Source organism: Coenobita brevimanus, chromosome 37 (genome assembly GCF_032717465.1).
Source record: "Coenobita brevimanus isolate Jiangsu-jjx chromosome 37, ASM3271746v2, whole genome shotgun sequence".
Lineage (NCBI taxonomy): Eukaryota > Metazoa > Arthropoda > Malacostraca > Decapoda > Coenobitidae > Coenobita > Coenobita brevimanus.
Window position 1 is genome coordinate 2,892,275 of NC_136990.1, and position 17,500 is coordinate 2,909,774.

Consider the following 17,500-nt stretch of genomic DNA (forward strand, 5'->3'; position numbering starts at 1 on the left):
TCTCCCCTGTCCTCTCTTCTCTCCTCTCCTCCTTACCTCCCCCCCTCCCTCTCTCCTTCTCTTCTGTCCCCTTCTCTCTTTCCTACCCCCCTCTCTTCCTGTCACCCCCCATTCCTCGCGGTACCCCATCCTTCCCCTTCTGCTCACCCCCCTACTGAGTCTGCTGTGAGCCTTGGCAGCAGGATAAACCCTTCACCTCACATACCTACACTTGGTTTTTTTAGAAGGGGCCTTGTCAGTCAGTCACGCTTAAGGATTTTCACACACGGTAGATCATGATGAATTTCCATATGTTGCTTCACCTCAGCTCCCTGTCAGGTTAGAATATTAGCCAGCAGAGGAAAGTGAGAAGAGGAGGTGAAATATTAGGCGAACTTTTGTATCTATGGGCAGAGAAACATTCCAAGCCTCTCTCAGCTTAGGAATATTAGCCAGCAGAGGAAAGTGAGAAGAGGAGGTGAAATATTAGGCCAGAGAAACATACCAAGCCTCTCTCAGCTTAGCAATATTAGCCAGCAGTGGAAAGTGAGAAGAGGAGGTGAAATATTAGGCCAGAGAAACATACCAAGCCTCTCTCAGCTTAGCAATATTAGCCAGCAGGGGAAAGTGAGAAGCAGAAGAGGTGAAATATTAGGCCAGAGAAACATACCAAGCCTCTCTCAGCTTAGCAATATTAGCCAGCAGAGGAAAGTGAGAAGCAGAAGAGGTGAAATATTAGGCCAGAGAAACATACCAAGCCTCTCTCAGCTTAGCAATATTAGCCAGCAGAGGAAAGTGAGAAGCAGAAGAGGTGAAATATTAGGCCAGAGAAACATACCAAGCCTCTCTCAGCTTAGCAATATTAGCCAGCAGAGGAAAGTGAGAAGCAGAAGAGGTGAAATATTAGGCCAGAGAAACATACCAAGCCTCTCTCAGCTTAGCAATATTAGCCAGCAGAGGAAAGTGAGAAGCAGAAGAGGTGAAATATTAGGCCAGAGAAACATACCAAGCCTCTCTCAGCTTAGCAATATTAGCCAGCAGAGGAAAGTGAGAAGCAGAAGAGGTGAAATATTAGGCCAGAGAAACATACCAAGCCTCTCTCAGCTTAGCAATATTAGCCAGCAGAGGAAAGTGAGAAGCAGAAGAGGTGAAATATTAGGCCAGAGAAACATACCAAGCCTCTCTCAGCTTAGCAATATTAGCCAGCAGAGGAAAGTGAGAAGCAAAAGAGGTGAAATATTAGGCCAGAGAAACATACCAAGCCTCTCTCAGCTTAGCAATATTAGCCAGCAGAGGAAAGTGAGAAGCAGAAGAGGTGAAATATTAGGCCAGAGAAACATACCAAGCCTCTCTCAGCTTAGCAATATTAGCCAGCAGAGGAAAGTGAGAAGCAGAAGAGGTGAAATATTAGGCCAGAGAAACATACCAAGCCTCTCTCAGCTTAGCAATATTAGCCAGCAGAGGAAAGTGAGAAGCAGAAGAGGTGAAATATTAGGCCAGAGAAACATACCAAGCCTCTCTCAGCTTAGCAATATTAGCCAGCAGAGGAAAGTGAGAAGCAGAAGAGGTGAAATATTAGGCCAGAGAAACATACCAAGCCTCTCTCAGCTTAGCAATATTAGCCAGCAGAGGAAAGTGAGAAGCAGAAGAGGTGAAATATTAGGCCAGAGAAACATACCAAGCCTCTCTCAGCTTAGCAATATTAGCCAGCAGAGGAAAGTGAGAAGCAGAAGAGGTGAAATATTAGGCCAGAGAAACATACCAAGCCTCTCTCAGCTTAGCAATATTAGCCAGCAGAGGAAAGTGAGAAGCAGAAGAGGTGAAATATTAGGCCAGAGAAACATACCAAGCCTCTCTCAGCTTAGCAATATTAGCCAGCAGAGGAAAGTGAGAAGCAGAAGAGGTGAAATATTAGGCCAGAGAAACATACCAAGCCTCTCTCAGCTTAGCAATATTAGCCAGCAGAGGAAAGTGAGAAGCAGAAGAGGTGAAATATTAGGCCAGAGAAACATACCAAGCCTCTCTCAGCTTAGCAATATTAGCCAGCAGAGGAAAGTGAGAAGCAGAAGAGGTGAAATATTAGGCCAGAGAAACATACCAAGCCTCTCTCAGCTTAGCAATATTAGCCAGCAGAGGAAAGTGAGAAGCAGAAGAGGTGAAATATTAGGCCAGAGAAACATACCAAGCCTCTCTCAGCTTAGCAATATTAGCCAGCAGAGGAAAGTGAGAAGCAGAAGAGGTGAAATATTAGGCCAGAGAAACATACCAAGCCTCTCTCAGCTTAGCAATATTAGCCAGCAGAGGAAAGTGAGAAGCAGAAGAGGTGAAATATTAGGCCAGAGAAACATACCAAGCCTCTCTCAGCTTAGCAATATTAGCCAGCAGAGGAAAGTGAGAAGCAGAAGAGGTGAAATATTAGGCCAGAGAAACATACCAAGCCTCTCTCAGCTTAGCAATATTAGCCAGCAGAGGAAAGTGAGAAGCAGAAGAGGTGAAATATTAGGCCAGAGAAACATACCAAGCCTCTCTCAGCTTAGCAATATTAGCCAGCAGAGGAAAGTGAGAAGCAGAAGAGGTGAAATATTAGGCCAGAGAAACATACCAAGCCTCTCTCAGCTTAGCAATATTAGCCAGCAGAGGAAAGTGAGAAGCAGAAGAGGTGAAATATTAGGCCAGAGAAACATACCAAGCCTCTCTCAGCTTAGCAATATTAGCCAGCAGAGGAAAGTGAGAAGCAGAAGAGGTGAAATATTAGGCCAGAGAAACATACCAAGCCTCTCTCAGCTTAGCAATATTAGCCAGCAGAGGAAAGTGAGAAGCAGAAGAGGTGAAATATTAGGCCAGAGAAACATACCAAGCCTCTCTCAGCTTAGCAATATTAGCCAGCAGAGGAAAGTGAGAAGCAGAAGAGGTGAAATATTAGGCCAGAGAAACATACCAAGCCTCTCTCAGCTTAGCAATATTAGCCAGCAGAGGAAAGTGAGAAGCAGAAGAGGTGAAATATTAGGCCAGAGAAACATACCAAGCCTCTCTCAGCTTAGCAATATTAGCCAGCAGAGGAAAGTGAGAAGCAGAAGAGGTGAAATATTAGGCCAGAGAAACATACCAAGCCTCTCTCAGCTTAGCAATATTAGCCAGCAGAGGAAAGTGAGAAGCAGAAGAGGTGAAATATTAGGCCAGAGAAACATACCAAGCCTCTCTCAGCTTAGCAATATTAGCCAGCAGAGGAAAGTGAGAAGCAGAAGAGGTGAAATATTAGGCCAGAGAAACATACCAAGCCTCTCTCAGCTTAGCAATATTAGCCAGCAGAGGAAAGTGAGAAGCAGAAGAGGTGAAATATTAGGCCAGAGAAACATACCAAGCCTCTCTCAGCTTAGCAATATTAGCCAGCAGAGGAAAGTGAGAAGCAGAAGAGGTGAAATATTAGGCCAGAGAAACATACCAAGCCTCTCTCAGCTTAGCAATATTAGCCAGCAGAGGAAAGTGAGAAGCAGAAGAGGTGAAATATTAGGCCAGAGAAACATACCAAGCCTCTCTCAGCTTAGCAATATTAGCCAGCAGAGGAAAGTGAGAAGCAGAAGAGGTGAAATATTAGGCCAGAGAAACATACCAAGCCTCTCTCAGCTTAGCAATATTAGCCAGCAGAGGAAAGTGAGAAGCAGAAGAGGTGAAATATTAGGCCAGAGAAACATACCAAGCCTCTCTCAGCTTAGCAATATTAGCCAGCAGAGGAAAGTGAGAAGCAGAAGAGGTGAAATATTAGGCCAGAGAAACATACCAAGCCTCTCTCAGCTTAGCAATATTAGCCAGCAGAGGAAAGTGAGAAGCAGAAGAGGTGAAATATTAGGCCAGAGAAACATACCAAGCCTCTCTCAGCTTAGCAATATTAGCCAGCAGAGGAAAGTGAGAAGCAGAAGAGGTGAAATATTAGGCCAGAGAAACATACCAAGCCTCTCTCAGCTTAGCAATATTAGCCAGCAGAGGAAAGTGAGAAGCAGAAGAGGTGAAATATTAGGCCAGAGAAACATACCAAGCCTCTCTCAGCTTAGCAATATTAGCCAGCAGAGGAAAGTGAGAAGCAGAAGAGGTGAAATATTAGGCCAGAGAAACATACCAAGCCTCTCTCAGCTTAGCAATATTAGCCAGCAGAGGAAAGTGAGAAGCAGAAGAGGTGAAATATTAGGCCAGAGAAACATACCAAGCCTCTCTCAGCTTAGCAATATTAGCCAGCAGAGGAAAGTGAGAAGCAGAAGAGGTGAAATATTAGGCCAGAGAAACATACCAAGCCTCTCTCAGCTTAGCAATATTAGCCAGCAGAGGAAAGTGAGAAGCAGAAGAGGTGAAATATTAGGCCAGAGAAACATACCAAGCCTCTCTCAGCTTAGCAATATTAGCCAGCAGAGGAAAGTGAGAAGCAGAAGAGGTGAAATATTAGGCCAGAGAAACATACCAAGCCTCTCTCAGCTTAGCAATATTAGCCAGCAGAGGAAAGTGAGAAGCAGAAGAGGTGAAATATTAGGCCAGAGAAACATACCAAGCCTCTCTCAGCTTAGCAATATTAGCCAGCAGAGGAAAGTGAGAAGCAGAAGAGGTGAAATATTAGGCCAGAGAAACATACCAAGCCTCTCTCAGCTTAGCAATATTAGCCAGCAGAGGAAAGTGAGAAGCAGAAGAGGTGAAATATTAGGCCAGAGAAACATACCAAGCCTCTCTCAGCTTAGCAATATTAGCCAGCAGAGGAAAGTGAGAAGCAGAAGAGGTGAAATATTAGGCCAGAGAAACATACCAAGCCTCTCTCAGCTTAGCAATATTAGCCAGCAGAGGAAAGTGAGAAGCAGAAGAGGTGAAATATTAGGCCAGAGAAACATACCAAGCCTCTCTCAGCTTAGCAATATTAGCCAGCAGAGGAAAGTGAGAAGCAGAAGAGGTGAAATATTAGGCCAGAGAAACATACCAAGCCTCTCTCAGCTTAGCAATATTAGCCAGCAGAGGAAAGTGAGAAGCAGAAGAGGTGAAATATTAGGCCAGAGAAACATACCAAGCCTCTCTCAGCTTAGCAATATTAGCCAGCAGAGGAAAGTGAGAAGCAGAAGAGGTGAAATATTAGGCCAGAGAAACATACCAAGCCTCTCTCAGCTTAGCAATATTAGCCAGCAGAGGAAAGTGAGAAGCAGAAGAGGTGAAATATTAGGCCAGAGAAACATACCAAGCCTCTCTCAGCTTAGCAATATTAGCCAGCAGAGGAAAGTGAGAAGCAGAAGAGGTGAAATATTAGGCCAGAGAAACATACCAAGCCTCTCTCAGCTTAGCAATATTAGCCAGCAGAGGAAAGTGAGAAGCAGAAGAGGTGAAATATTAGGCCAGAGAAACATACCAAGCCTCTCTCAGCTTAGCAATATTAGCCAGCAGAGGAAAGTGAGAAGCAGAAGAGGTGAAATATTAGGCCAGAGAAACATACCAAGCCTCTCTCAGCTTAGCAATATTAGCCAGCAGAGGAAAGTGAGAAGCAGAAGAGGTGAAATATTAGGCCAGAGAAACATACCAAGCCTCTCTCAGCTTAGCAATATTAGCCAGCAGAGGAAAGTGAGAAGCAGAAGAGGTGAAATATTAGGCCAGAGAAACATACCAAGCCTCTCTCAGCTTAGCAATATTAGCCAGCAGAGGAAAGTGAGAAGCAGAAGAGGTGAAATATTAGGCCAGAGAAACATACCAAGCCTCTCTCAGCTTAGCAATATTAGCCAGCAGAGGAAAGTGAGAAGCAGAAGAGGTGAAATATTAGGCCAGAGAAACATACCAAGCCTCTCTCAGCTTAGCAATATTAGCCAGCAGAGGAAAGTGAGAAGCAGAAGAGGTGAAATATTAGGCCAGAGAAACATACCAAGCCTCTCTCAGCTTAGCAATATTAGCCAGCAGAGGAAAGTGAGAAGCAGAAGAGGTGAAATATTAGGCCAGAGAAACATACCAAGCCTCTCTCAGCTTAGCAATATTAGCCAGCAGAGGAAAGTGAGAAGCAGAAGAGGTGAAATATTAGGCCAGAGAAACATACCAAGCCTCTCTCAGCTTAGCAATATTAGCCAGCAGAGGAAAGTGAGAAGCAGAAGAGGTGAAATATTAGGCCAGAGAAACATACCAAGCCTCTCTCAGCTTAGCAATATTAGCCAGCAGAGGAAAGTGAGAAGCAGAAGAGGTGAAATATTAGGCCAGAGAAACATACCAAGCCTCTCTCAGCTTAGCAATATTAGCCAGCAGAGGAAAGTGAGAAGCAGAAGAGGTGAAATATTAGGCCAGAGAAACATACCAAGCCTCTCTCAGCTTAGCAATATTAGCCAGCAGAGGAAAGTGAGAAGCAGAAGAGGTGAAATATTAGGCCAGAGAAACATACCAAGCCTCTCTCAGCTTAGCAATATTAGCCAGCAGAGGAAAGTGAGAAGCAGAAGAGGTGAAATATTAGGCCAGAGAAACATACCAAGCCTCTCTCAGCTTAGCAATATTAGCCAGCAGAGGAAAGTGAGAAGCAGAAGAGGTGAAATATTAGGCCAGAGAAACATACCAAGCCTCTCTCAGCTTAGCAATATTAGCCAGCAGAGGAAAGTGAGAAGCAGAAGAGGTGAAATATTAGGCCAGAGAAACATACCAAGCCTCTCTCAGCTTAGCAATATTAGCCAGCAGAGGAAAGTGAGAAGCAGAAGAGGTGAAATATTAGGCCAGAGAAACATACCAAGCCTCTCTCAGCTTAGCAATATTAGCCAGCAGAGGAAAGTGAGAAGCAGAAGAGGTGAAATATTAGGCCAGAGAAACATACCAAGCCTCTCTCAGCTTAGCAATATTAGCCAGCAGAGGAAAGTGAGAAGCAGAAGAGGTGAAATATTAGGCCAGAGAAACATACCAAGCCTCTCTCAGCTTAGCAATATTAGCCAGCAGAGGAAAGTGAGAAGCAGAAGAGGTGAAATATTAGGCCAGAGAAACATACCAAGCCTCTCTCAGCTTAGCAATATTAGCCAGCAGAGGAAAGTGAGAAGCAGAAGAGGTGAAATATTAGGCCAGAGAAACATACCAAGCCTCTCTCAGCTTAGCAATATTAGCCAGCAGAGGAAAGTGAGAAGCAGAAGAGGTGAAATATTAGGCCAGAGAAACATACCAAGCCTCTCTCAGCTTAGCAATATTAGCCAGCAGAGGAAAGTGAGAAGCAGAAGAGGTGAAATATTAGGCCAGAGAAACATACCAAGCCTCTCTCAGCTTAGCAATATTAGCCAGCAGAGGAAAGTGAGAAGCAGAAGAGGTGAAATATTAGGCCAGAGAAACATACCAAGCCTCTCTCAGCTTAGCAATATTAGCCAGCAGAGGAAAGTGAGAAGCAGAAGAGGTGAAATATTAGGCCAGAGAAACATACCAAGCCTCTCTCAGCTTAGCAATATTAGCCAGCAGAGGAAAGTGAGAAGCAGAAGAGGTGAAATATTAGGCCAGAGAAACATACCAAGCCTCTCTCAGCTTAGCAATATTAGCCAGCAGAGGAAAGTGAGAAGCAGAAGAGGTGAAATATTAGGCCAGAGAAACATACCAAGCCTCTCTCAGCTTAGCAATATTAGCCAGCAGAGGAAAGTGAGAAGCAGAAGAGGTGAAATATTAGGCCAGAGAAACATACCAAGCCTCTCTCAGCTTAGCAATATTAGCCAGCAGAGGAAAGTGAGAAGCAGAAGAGGTGAAATATTAGGCCAGAGAAACATACCAAGCCTCTCTCAGCTTAGCAATATTAGCCAGCAGAGGAAAGTGAGAAGCAGAAGAGGTGAAATATTAGGCCAGAGAAACATACCAAGCCTCTCTCAGCTTAGCAATATTAGCCAGCAGAGGAAAGTGAGAAGCAGAAGAGGTGAAATATTAGGCCAGAGAAACATACCAAGCCTCTCTCAGCTTAGCAATATTAGCCAGCAGAGGAAAGTGAGAAGCAGAAGAGGTGAAATATTAGGCCAGAGAAACATACCAAGCCTCTCTCAGCTTAGCAATATTAGCCAGCAGAGGAAAGTGAGAAGCAGAAGAGGTGAAATATTAGGCCAGAGAAACATACCAAGCCTCTCTCAGCTTAGCAATATTAGCCAGCAGAGGAAAGTGAGAAGCAGAAGAGGTGAAATATTAGGCCAGAGAAACATACCAAGCCTCTCTCAGCTTAGCAATATTAGCCAGCAGAGGAAAGTGAGAAGCAGAAGAGGTGAAATATTAGGCCAGAGAAACATACCAAGCCTCTCTCAGCTTAGCAATATTAGCCAGCAGAGGAAAGTGAGAAGCAGAAGAGGTGAAATATTAGGCCAGAGAAACATACCAAGCCTCTCTCAGCTTAGCAATATTAGCCAGCAGAGGAAAGTGAGAAGCAGAAGAGGTGAAATATTAGGCCAGAGAAACATACCAAGCCTCTCTCAGCTTAGCAATATTAGCCAGCAGAGGAAAGTGAGAAGCAGAAGAGGTGAAATATTAGGCCAGAGAAACATACCAAGCCTCTCTCAGCTTAGCAATATTAGCCAGCAGAGGAAAGTGAGAAGCAGAAGAGGTGAAATATTAGGCCAGAGAAACATACCAAGCCTCTCTCAGCTTAGCAATATTAGCCAGCAGAGGAAAGTGAGAAGCAGAAGAGGTGAAATATTAGGCCAGAGAAACATACCAAGCCTCTCTCAGCTTAGCAATATTAGCCAGCAGAGGAAAGTGAGAAGCAGAAGAGGTGAAATATTAGGCCAGAGAAACATACCAAGCCTCTCTCAGCTTAGCAATATTAGCCAGCAGAGGAAAGTGAGAAGCAGAAGAGGTGAAATATTAGGCCAGAGAAACATACCAAGCCTCTCTCAGCTTAGCAATATTAGCCAGCAGAGGAAAGTGAGAAGCAGAAGAGGTGAAATATTAGGCCAGAGAAACATACCAAGCCTCTCTCAGCTTAGCAATATTAGCCAGCAGAGGAAAGTGAGAAGCAGAAGAGGTGAAATATTAGGCCAGAGAAACATACCAAGCCTCTCTCAGCTTAGCAATATTAGCCAGCAGAGGAAAGTGAGAAGCAGAAGAGGTGAAATATTAGGCCAGAGAAACATACCAAGCCTCTCTCAGCTTAGCAATATTAGCCAGCAGAGGAAAGTGAGAAGCAGAAGAGGTGAAATATTAGGCCAGAGAAACATACCAAGCCTCTCTCAGCTTAGCAATATTAGCCAGCAGAGGAAAGTGAGAAGCAGAAGAGGTGAAATATTAGGCCAGAGAAACATACCAAGCCTCTCTCAGCTTAGCAATATTAGCCAGCAGAGGAAAGTGAGAAGCAGAAGAGGTGAAATATTAGGCCAGAGAAACATACCAAGCCTCTCTCAGCTTAGCAATATTAGCCAGCAGAGGAAAGTGAGAAGCAGAAGAGGTGAAATATTAGGCCAGAGAAACATACCAAGCCTCTCTCAGCTTAGCAATATTAGCCAGCAGAGGAAAGTGAGAAGCAGAAGAGGTGAAATATTAGGCCAGAGAAACATACCAAGCCTCTCTCAGCTTAGCAATATTAGCCAGCAGAGGAAAGTGAGAAGCAGAAGAGGTGAAATATTAGGCCAGAGAAACATACCAAGCCTCTCTCAGCTTAGCAATATTAGCCAGCAGAGGAAAGTGAGAAGCAGAAGAGGTGAAATATTAGGCCAGAGAAACATACCAAGCCTCTCTCAGCTTAGCAATATTAGCCAGCAGAGGAAAGTGAGAAGCAGAAGAGGTGAAATATTAGGCCAGAGAAACATACCAAGCCTCTCTCAGCTTAGCAATATTAGCCAGCAGAGGAAAGTGAGAAGCAGAAGAGATGAAATATTAGGCCAGAGAAACATACCAAGCCTCTCTCAGCTTAGCAATATTAGCCAGCAGAGGAAAGTGAGAAGCAGAAGAGGTGAAATATTAGGCCAGAGAAACATACCAAGCCTCTCTCAGCTTAGCAATATTAGCCAGCAGAGGAAAGTGAGAAGCAGAAGAGGTGAAATATTAGGCCAGAGAAACATACCAAGCCTCTCTCAGCTTAGCAATATTAGCCAGCAGAGGAAAGTGAGAAGCAGAAGAGGTGAAATATTAGGCCAGAGAAACATACCAAGCCTCTCTCAGCTTAGCAATATTAGCCAGCAGAGGAAAGTGAGAAGCAGAAGAGGTGAAATATTAGGCCAGAGAAACATACCAAGCCTCTCTCAGCTTAGCAATATTAGCCAGCAGAGGAAAGTGAGAAGCAGAAGAGGTGAAATATTAGGCCAGAGAAACATACCAAGCCTCTCTCAGCTTAGCAATATTAGCCAGCAGAGGAAAGTGAGAAGCAGAAGAGGTGAAATATTAGGCCAGAGAAACATACCAAGCCTCTCTCAGCTTAGCAATATTAGCCAGCAGAGGAAAGTGAGAAGCAGAAGAGGTGAAATATTAGGCCAGAGAAACATACCAAGCCTCTCTCAGCTTAGCAATATTAGCCAGCAGAGGAAAGTGAGAAGCAGAAGAGGTGAAATATTAGGCCAGAGAAACATACCAAGCCTCTCTCAGCTTAGCAATATTAGCCAGCAGAGGAAAGTGAGAAGCAGAAGAGGTGAAATATTAGGCCAGAGAAACATACCAAGCCTCTCTCAGCTTAGCAATATTAGCCAGCAGAGGAAAGTGAGAAGCAGAAGAGGTGAAATATTAGGCCAGAGAAACATACCAAGCCTCTCTCAGCTTAGCAATATTAGCCAGCAGAGGAAAGTGAGAAGCAGAAGAGGTGAAATATTAGGCCAGAGAAACATACCAAGCCTCTCTCAGCTTAGCAATATTAGCCAGCAGAGGAAAGTGAGGAGGAGAAGAGGTGAAATATTAGGCCAGAGAAACATACCAAGCCTCTCTCAGCTTAGCAATATTAGCCAGCAGAGGAAAGTGAGAAGCAGAAGAGGTGAAATATTAGGCCAGAGAAACATACCAAGCCTCTCTCAGCTTAGCAATATTAGCCAGCAGAGGAAAGTGAGAAGCAGAAGAGGTGAAATATTAGGCCAGAGAAACATACCAAGCCTCTCTCAGCTTAGCAATATTAGCCAGCAGAGGAAAGTGAGAAGCAGAAGAGGTGAAATATTAGGCCAGAGAAACATACCAAGCCTCTCTCAGCTTAGCAATATTAGCCAGCAGAGGAAAGTGAGAAGCAGAAGAGGTGAAATATTAGGCCAGAGAAACATACCAAGCCTCTCTCAGCTTAGCAATATTAGCCAGCAGAGGAAAGTGAGAAGCAGAAGAGGTGAAATATTAGGCCAGAGAAACATACCAAGCCTCTCTCAGCTTAGCAATATTAGCCAGCAGAGGAAAGTGAGAAGCAGAAGAGGTGAAATATTAGGCCAGAGAAACATACCAAGCCTCTCTCAGCTTAGCAATATTAGCCAGCAGAGGAAAGTGAGAAGCAGAAGAGGTGAAATATTAGGCCAGAGAAACATACCAAGCCTCTCTCAGCTTAGCAATATTAGCCAGCAGAGGAAAGTGAGAAGCAGAAGAGGTGAAATATTAGGCCAGAGAAACATACCAAGCCTCTCTCAGCTTAGCAATATTAGCCAGCAGAGGAAAGTGAGAAGCAGAAGAGGTGAAATATTAGGCCAGAGAAACATACCAAGCCTCTCTCAGCTTAGCAATATTAGCCAGCAGAGGAAAGTGAGAAGCAGAAGAGGTGAAATATTAGGCCAGAGAAACATACCAAGCCTCTCTCAGCTTAGCAATATTAGCCAGCAGAGGAAAGTGAGAAGCAGAAGAGGTGAAATATTAGGCCAGAGAAACATACCAAGCCTCTCTCAGCTTAGCAATATTAGCCAGCAGAGGAAAGTGAGAAGCAGAAGAGGTGAAATATTAGGCCAGAGAAACATACCAAGCCTCTCTCAGCTTAGCAATATTAGCCAGCAGAGGAAAGTGAGAAGCAGAAGAGGTGAAATATTAGGCCAGAGAAACATACCAAGCCTCTCTCAGCTTAGCAATATTAGCCAGCAGAGGAAAGTGAGAAGCAGAAGAGGTGAAATATTAGGCCAGAGAAACATACCAAGCCTCTCTCAGCTTAGCAATATTAGCCAGCAGAGGAAAGTGAGAAGCAGAAGAGGTGAAATATTAGGCCAGAGAAACATACCAAGCCTCTCTCAGCTTAGCAATATTAGCCAGCAGAGGAAAGTGAGAAGCAGAAGAGGTGAAATATTAGGCCAGAGAAACATACCAAGCCTCTCTCAGCTTAGCAATATTAGCCAGCAGAGGAAAGTGAGAAGCAGAAGAGGTGAAATATTAGGCCAGAGAAACATACCAAGCCTCTCTCAGCTTAGCAATATTAGCCAGCAGAGGAAAGTGAGAAGCAGAAGAGGTGAAATATTAGGCCAGAGAAACATACCAAGCCTCTCTCAGCTTAGCAATATTAGCCAGCAGAGGAAAGTGAGAAGCAGAAGAGGTGAAATATTAGGCCAGAGAAACATACCAAGCCTCTCTCAGCTTAGCAATATTAGCCAGCAGAGGAAAGTGAGAAGCAGAAGAGGTGAAATATTAGGCCAGAGAAACATACCAAGCCTCTCTCAGCTTAGCAATATTAGCCAGCAGAGGAAAGTGAGAAGCAGAAGAGGTGAAATATTAGGCCAGAGAAACATACCAAGCCTCTCTCAGCTTAGCAATATTAGCCAGCAGAGGAAAGTGAGAAGCAGAAGAGGTGAAATATTAGGCCAGAGAAACATACCAAGCCTCTCTCAGCTTAGCAATATTAGCCAGCAGAGGAAAGTGAGAAGCAGAAGAGGTGAAATATTAGGCCAGAGAAACATACCAAGCCTCTCTCAGCTTAGCAATATTAGCCAGCAGAGGAAAGTGAGAAGCAGAAGAGGTGAAATATTAGGCCAGAGAAACATACCAAGCCTCTCTCAGCTTAGCAATATTAGCCAGCAGAGGAAAGTGAGAAGCAGAAGAGGTGAAATATTAGGCCAGAGAAACATACCAAGCCTCTCTCAGCTTAGCAATATTAGCCAGCAGAGGAAAGTGAGAAGCAGAAGAGGTGAAATATTAGGCCAGAGAAACATACCAAGCCTCTCTCAGCTTAGCAATATTAGCCAGCAGAGGAAAGTGAGAAGCAGAAGAGGTGAAATATTAGGCCAGAGAAACATACCAAGCCTCTCTCAGCTTAGCAATATTAGCCAGCAGAGGAAAGTGAGAAGCAGAAGAGGTGAAATATTAGGCCAGAGAAACATACCAAGCCTCTCTCAGCTTAGCAATATTAGCCAGCAGAGGAAAGTGAGAAGCAGAAGAGGTGAAATATTAGGCCAGAGAAACATACCAAGCCTCTCTCAGCTTAGCAATATTAGCCAGCAGAGGAAAGTGAGAAGCAGAAGAGGTGAAATATTAGGCCAGAGAAACATACCAAGCCTCTCTCAGCTTAGCAATATTAGCCAGCAGAGGAAAGTGAGAAGCAGAAGAGGTGAAATATTAGGCCAGAGAAACATACCAAGCCTCTCTCAGCTTAGCAATATTAGCCAGCAGAGGAAAGTGAGAAGCAGAAGAGGTGAAATATTAGGCCAGAGAAACATACCAAGCCTCTCTCAGCTTAGCAATATTAGCCAGCAGAGGAAAGTGAGAAGCAGAAGAGGTGAAATATTAGGCCAGAGAAACATACCAAGCCTCTCTCAGCTTAGCAATATTAGCCAGCAGAGGAAAGTGAGAAGCAGAAGAGGTGAAATATTAGGCCAGAGAAACATACCAAGCCTCTCTCAGCTTAGCAATATTAGCCAGCAGAGGAAAGTGAGAAGCAGAAGAGGTGAAATATTAGGCCAGAGAAACATACCAAGCCTCTCTCAGCTTAGCAATATTAGCCAGCAGAGGAAAGTGAGAAGCAGAAGAGGTGAAATATTAGGCCAGAGAAACATACCAAGCCTCTCTCAGCTTAGCAATATTAGCCAGCAGAGGAAAGTGAGAAGCAGAAGAGGTGAAATATTAGGCCAGAGAAACATACCAAGCCTCTCTCAGCTTAGCAATATTAGCCAGCAGAGGAAAGTGAGAAGCAGAAGAGGTGAAATATTAGGCCAGAGAAACATACCAAGCCTCTCTCAGCTTAGCAATATTAGCCAGCAGAGGAAAGTGAGAAGCAGAAGAGGTGAAATATTAGGCCAGAGAAACATACCAAGCCTCTCTCAGCTTAGCAATATTAGCCAGCAGAGGAAAGTGAGAAGCAGAAGAGGTGAAATATTAGGCCAGAGAAACATACCAAGCCTCTCTCAGCTTAGCAATATTAGCCAGCAGAGGAAAGTGAGAAGCAGAAGAGGTGAAATATTAGGCCAGAGAAACATACCAAGCCTCTCTCAGCTTAGCAATATTAGCCAGCAGAGGAAAGTGAGAAGCAGAAGAGGTGAAATATTAGGCCAGAGAAACATACCAAGCCTCTCTCAGCTTAGCAATATTAGCCAGCAGAGGAAAGTGAGAAGCAGAAGAGGTGAAATATTAGGCCAGAGAAACATACCAAGCCTCTCTCAGCTTAGCAATATTAGCCAGCAGAGGAAAGTGAGAAGCAGAAGAGGTGAAATATTAGGCCAGAGAAACATACCAAGCCTCTCTCAGCTTAGCAATATTAGCCAGCAGAGGAAAGTGAGAAGCAGAAGAGGTGAAATATTAGGCCAGAGAAACATACCAAGCCTCTCTCAGCTTAGCAATATTAGCCAGCAGAGGAAAGTGAGAAGCAGAAGAGGTGAAATATTAGGCCAGAGAAACATACCAAGCCTCTCTCAGCTTAGCAATATTAGCCAGCAGAGGAAAGTGAGAAGCAGAAGAGGTGAAATATTAGGCCAGAGAAACATACCAAGCCTCTCTCAGCTTAGCAATATTAGCCAGCAGAGGAAAGTGAGAAGCAGAAGAGGTGAAATATTAGGCCAGAGAAACATACCAAGCCTCTCTCAGCTTAGCAATATTAGCCAGCAGAGGAAAGTGAGAAGCAGAAGAGGTGAAATATTAGGCCAGAGAAACATACCAAGCCTCTCTCAGCTTAGCAATATTAGCCAGCAGAGGAAAGTGAGAAGCAGAAGAGGTGAAATATTAGGCCAGAGAAACATACCAAGCCTCTCTCAGCTTAGCAATATTAGCCAGCAGAGGAAAGTGAGAAGCAGAAGAGGTGAAATATTAGGCCAGAGAAACATACCAAGCCTCTCTCAGCTTAGCAATATTAGCCAGCAGAGGAAAGTGAGAAGCAGAAGAGGTGAAATATTAGGCCAGAGAAACATACCAAGCCTCTCTCAGCTTAGCAATATTAGCCAGCAGAGGAAAGTGAGAAGCAGAAGAGGTGAAATATTAGGCCAGAGAAACATACCAAGCCTCTCTCAGCTTAGCAATATTAGCCAGCAGAGGAAAGTGAGAAGCAGAAGAGGTGAAATATTAGGCCAGAGAAACATACCAAGCCTCTCTCAGCTTAGCAATATTAGCCAGCAGAGGAAAGTGAGAAGCAGAAGAGGTGAAATATTAGGCCAGAGAAACATACCAAGCCTCTCTCAGCTTAGCAATATTAGCCAGCAGAGGAAAGTGAGAAGCAGAAGAGGTGAAATATTAGGCCAGAGAAACATACCAAGCCTCTCTCAGCTTAGCAATATTAGCCAGCAGAGGAAAGTGAGAAGCAGAAGAGGTGAAATATTAGGCCAGAGAAACATACCAAGCCTCTCTCAGCTTAGCAATATTAGCCAGCAGAGGAAAGTGAGAAGCAGAAGAGGTGAAATATTAGGCCAGAGAAACATACCAAGCCTCTCTCAGCTTAGCAATATTAGCCAGCAGAGGAAAGTGAGAAGCAGAAGAGGTGAAATATTAGGCCAGAGAAACATACCAAGCCTCTCTCAGCTTAGCAATATTAGCCAGCAGAGGAAAGTGAGAAGCAGAAGAGGTGAAATATTAGGCCAGAGAAACATACCAAGCCTCTCTCAGCTTAGCAATATTAGCCAGCAGAGGAAAGTGAGAAGCAGAAGAGGTGAAATATTAGGCCAGAGAAACATACCAAGCCTCTCTCAGCTTAGCAATATTAGCCAGCAGAGGAAAGTGAGAAGCAGAAGAGGTGAAATATTAGGCCAGAGAAACATACCAAGCCTCTCTCAGCTTAGCAATATTAGCCAGCAGAGGAAAGTGAGAAGCAGAAGAGGTGAAATATTAGGCCAGAGAAACATACCAAGCCTCTCTCAGCTTAGCAATATTAGCCAGCAGAGGAAAGTGAGAAGCAGAAGAGGTGAAATATTAGGCCAGAGAAACATACCAAGCCTCTCTCAGCTTAGCAATATTAGCCAGCAGAGGAAAGTGAGAAGCAGAAGAGGTGAAATATTAGGCCAGAGAAACATACCAAGCCTCTCTCAGCTTAGCAATATTAGCCAGCAGAGGAAAGTGAGAAGCAGAAGAGGTGAAATATTAGGCCAGAGAAACATACCAAGCCTCTCTCAGCTTAGCAATATTAGCCAGCAGAGGAAAGTGAGAAGCAGAAGAGGTGAAATATTAGGCCAGAGAAACATACCAAGCCTCTCTCAGCTTAGCAATATTAGCCAGCAGAGGAAAGTGAGAAGCAGAAGAGGTGAAATATTAGGCCAGAGAAACATACCAAGCCTCTCTCAGCTTAGCAATATTAGCCAGCAGAGGAAAGTGAGAAGCAGAAGAGGTGAAATATTAGGCCAGAGAAACATACCAAGCCTCTCTCAGCTTAGCAATATTAGCCAGCAGAGGAAAGTGAGAAGCAGAAGAGGTGAAATATTAGGCCAGAGAAACATACCAAGCCTCTCTCAGCTTAGCAATATTAGCCAGCAGAGGAAAGTGAGAAGCAGAAGAGGTGAAATATTAGGCCAGAGAAACATACCAAGCCTCTCTCAGCTTAGCAATATTAGCCAGCAGAGGAAAGTGAGAAGCAGAAGAGGTGAAATATTAGGCCAGAGAAACATACCAAGCCTCTCTCAGCTTAGCAATATTAGCCAGCAGAGGAAAGTGAGAAGCAGAAGAGGTGAAATATTAGGCCAGAGAAACATACCAAGCCTCTCTCAGCTTAGCAATATTAGCCAGCAGAGGAAAGTGAGAAGCAGAAGAGGTGAAATATTAGGCCAGAGAAACATACCAAGCCTCTCTCAGCTTAGCAATATTAGCCAGCAGAGGAAAGTGAGAAGCAGAAGAGGTGAAATATTAGGCCAGAGAAACATACCAAGCCTCTCTCAGCTTAGCAATATTAGCCAGCAGAGGAAAGTGAGAAGCAGAAGAGGTGAAATATTAGGCCAGAGAAACATACCAAGCCTCTCTCAGCTTAGCAATATTAGCCAGCAGAGGAAAGTGAGAAGCAGAAGAGGTGAAATATTAGGCCAGAGAAACATACCAAGCCTCTCTCAGCTTAGCAATATTAGCCAGCAGAGGAAAGTGAGAAGCAGAAGAGGTGAAATATTAGGCCAGAGAAACATACCAAGCCTCTCTCAGCTTAGCAATATTAGCCAGCAGAGGAAAGTGAGAAGCAGAAGAGGTGAAATATTAGGCCAGAGAAACATACCAAGCCTCTCTCAGCTTAGCAATATTAGCCAGCAGAGGAAAGTGAGAAGCA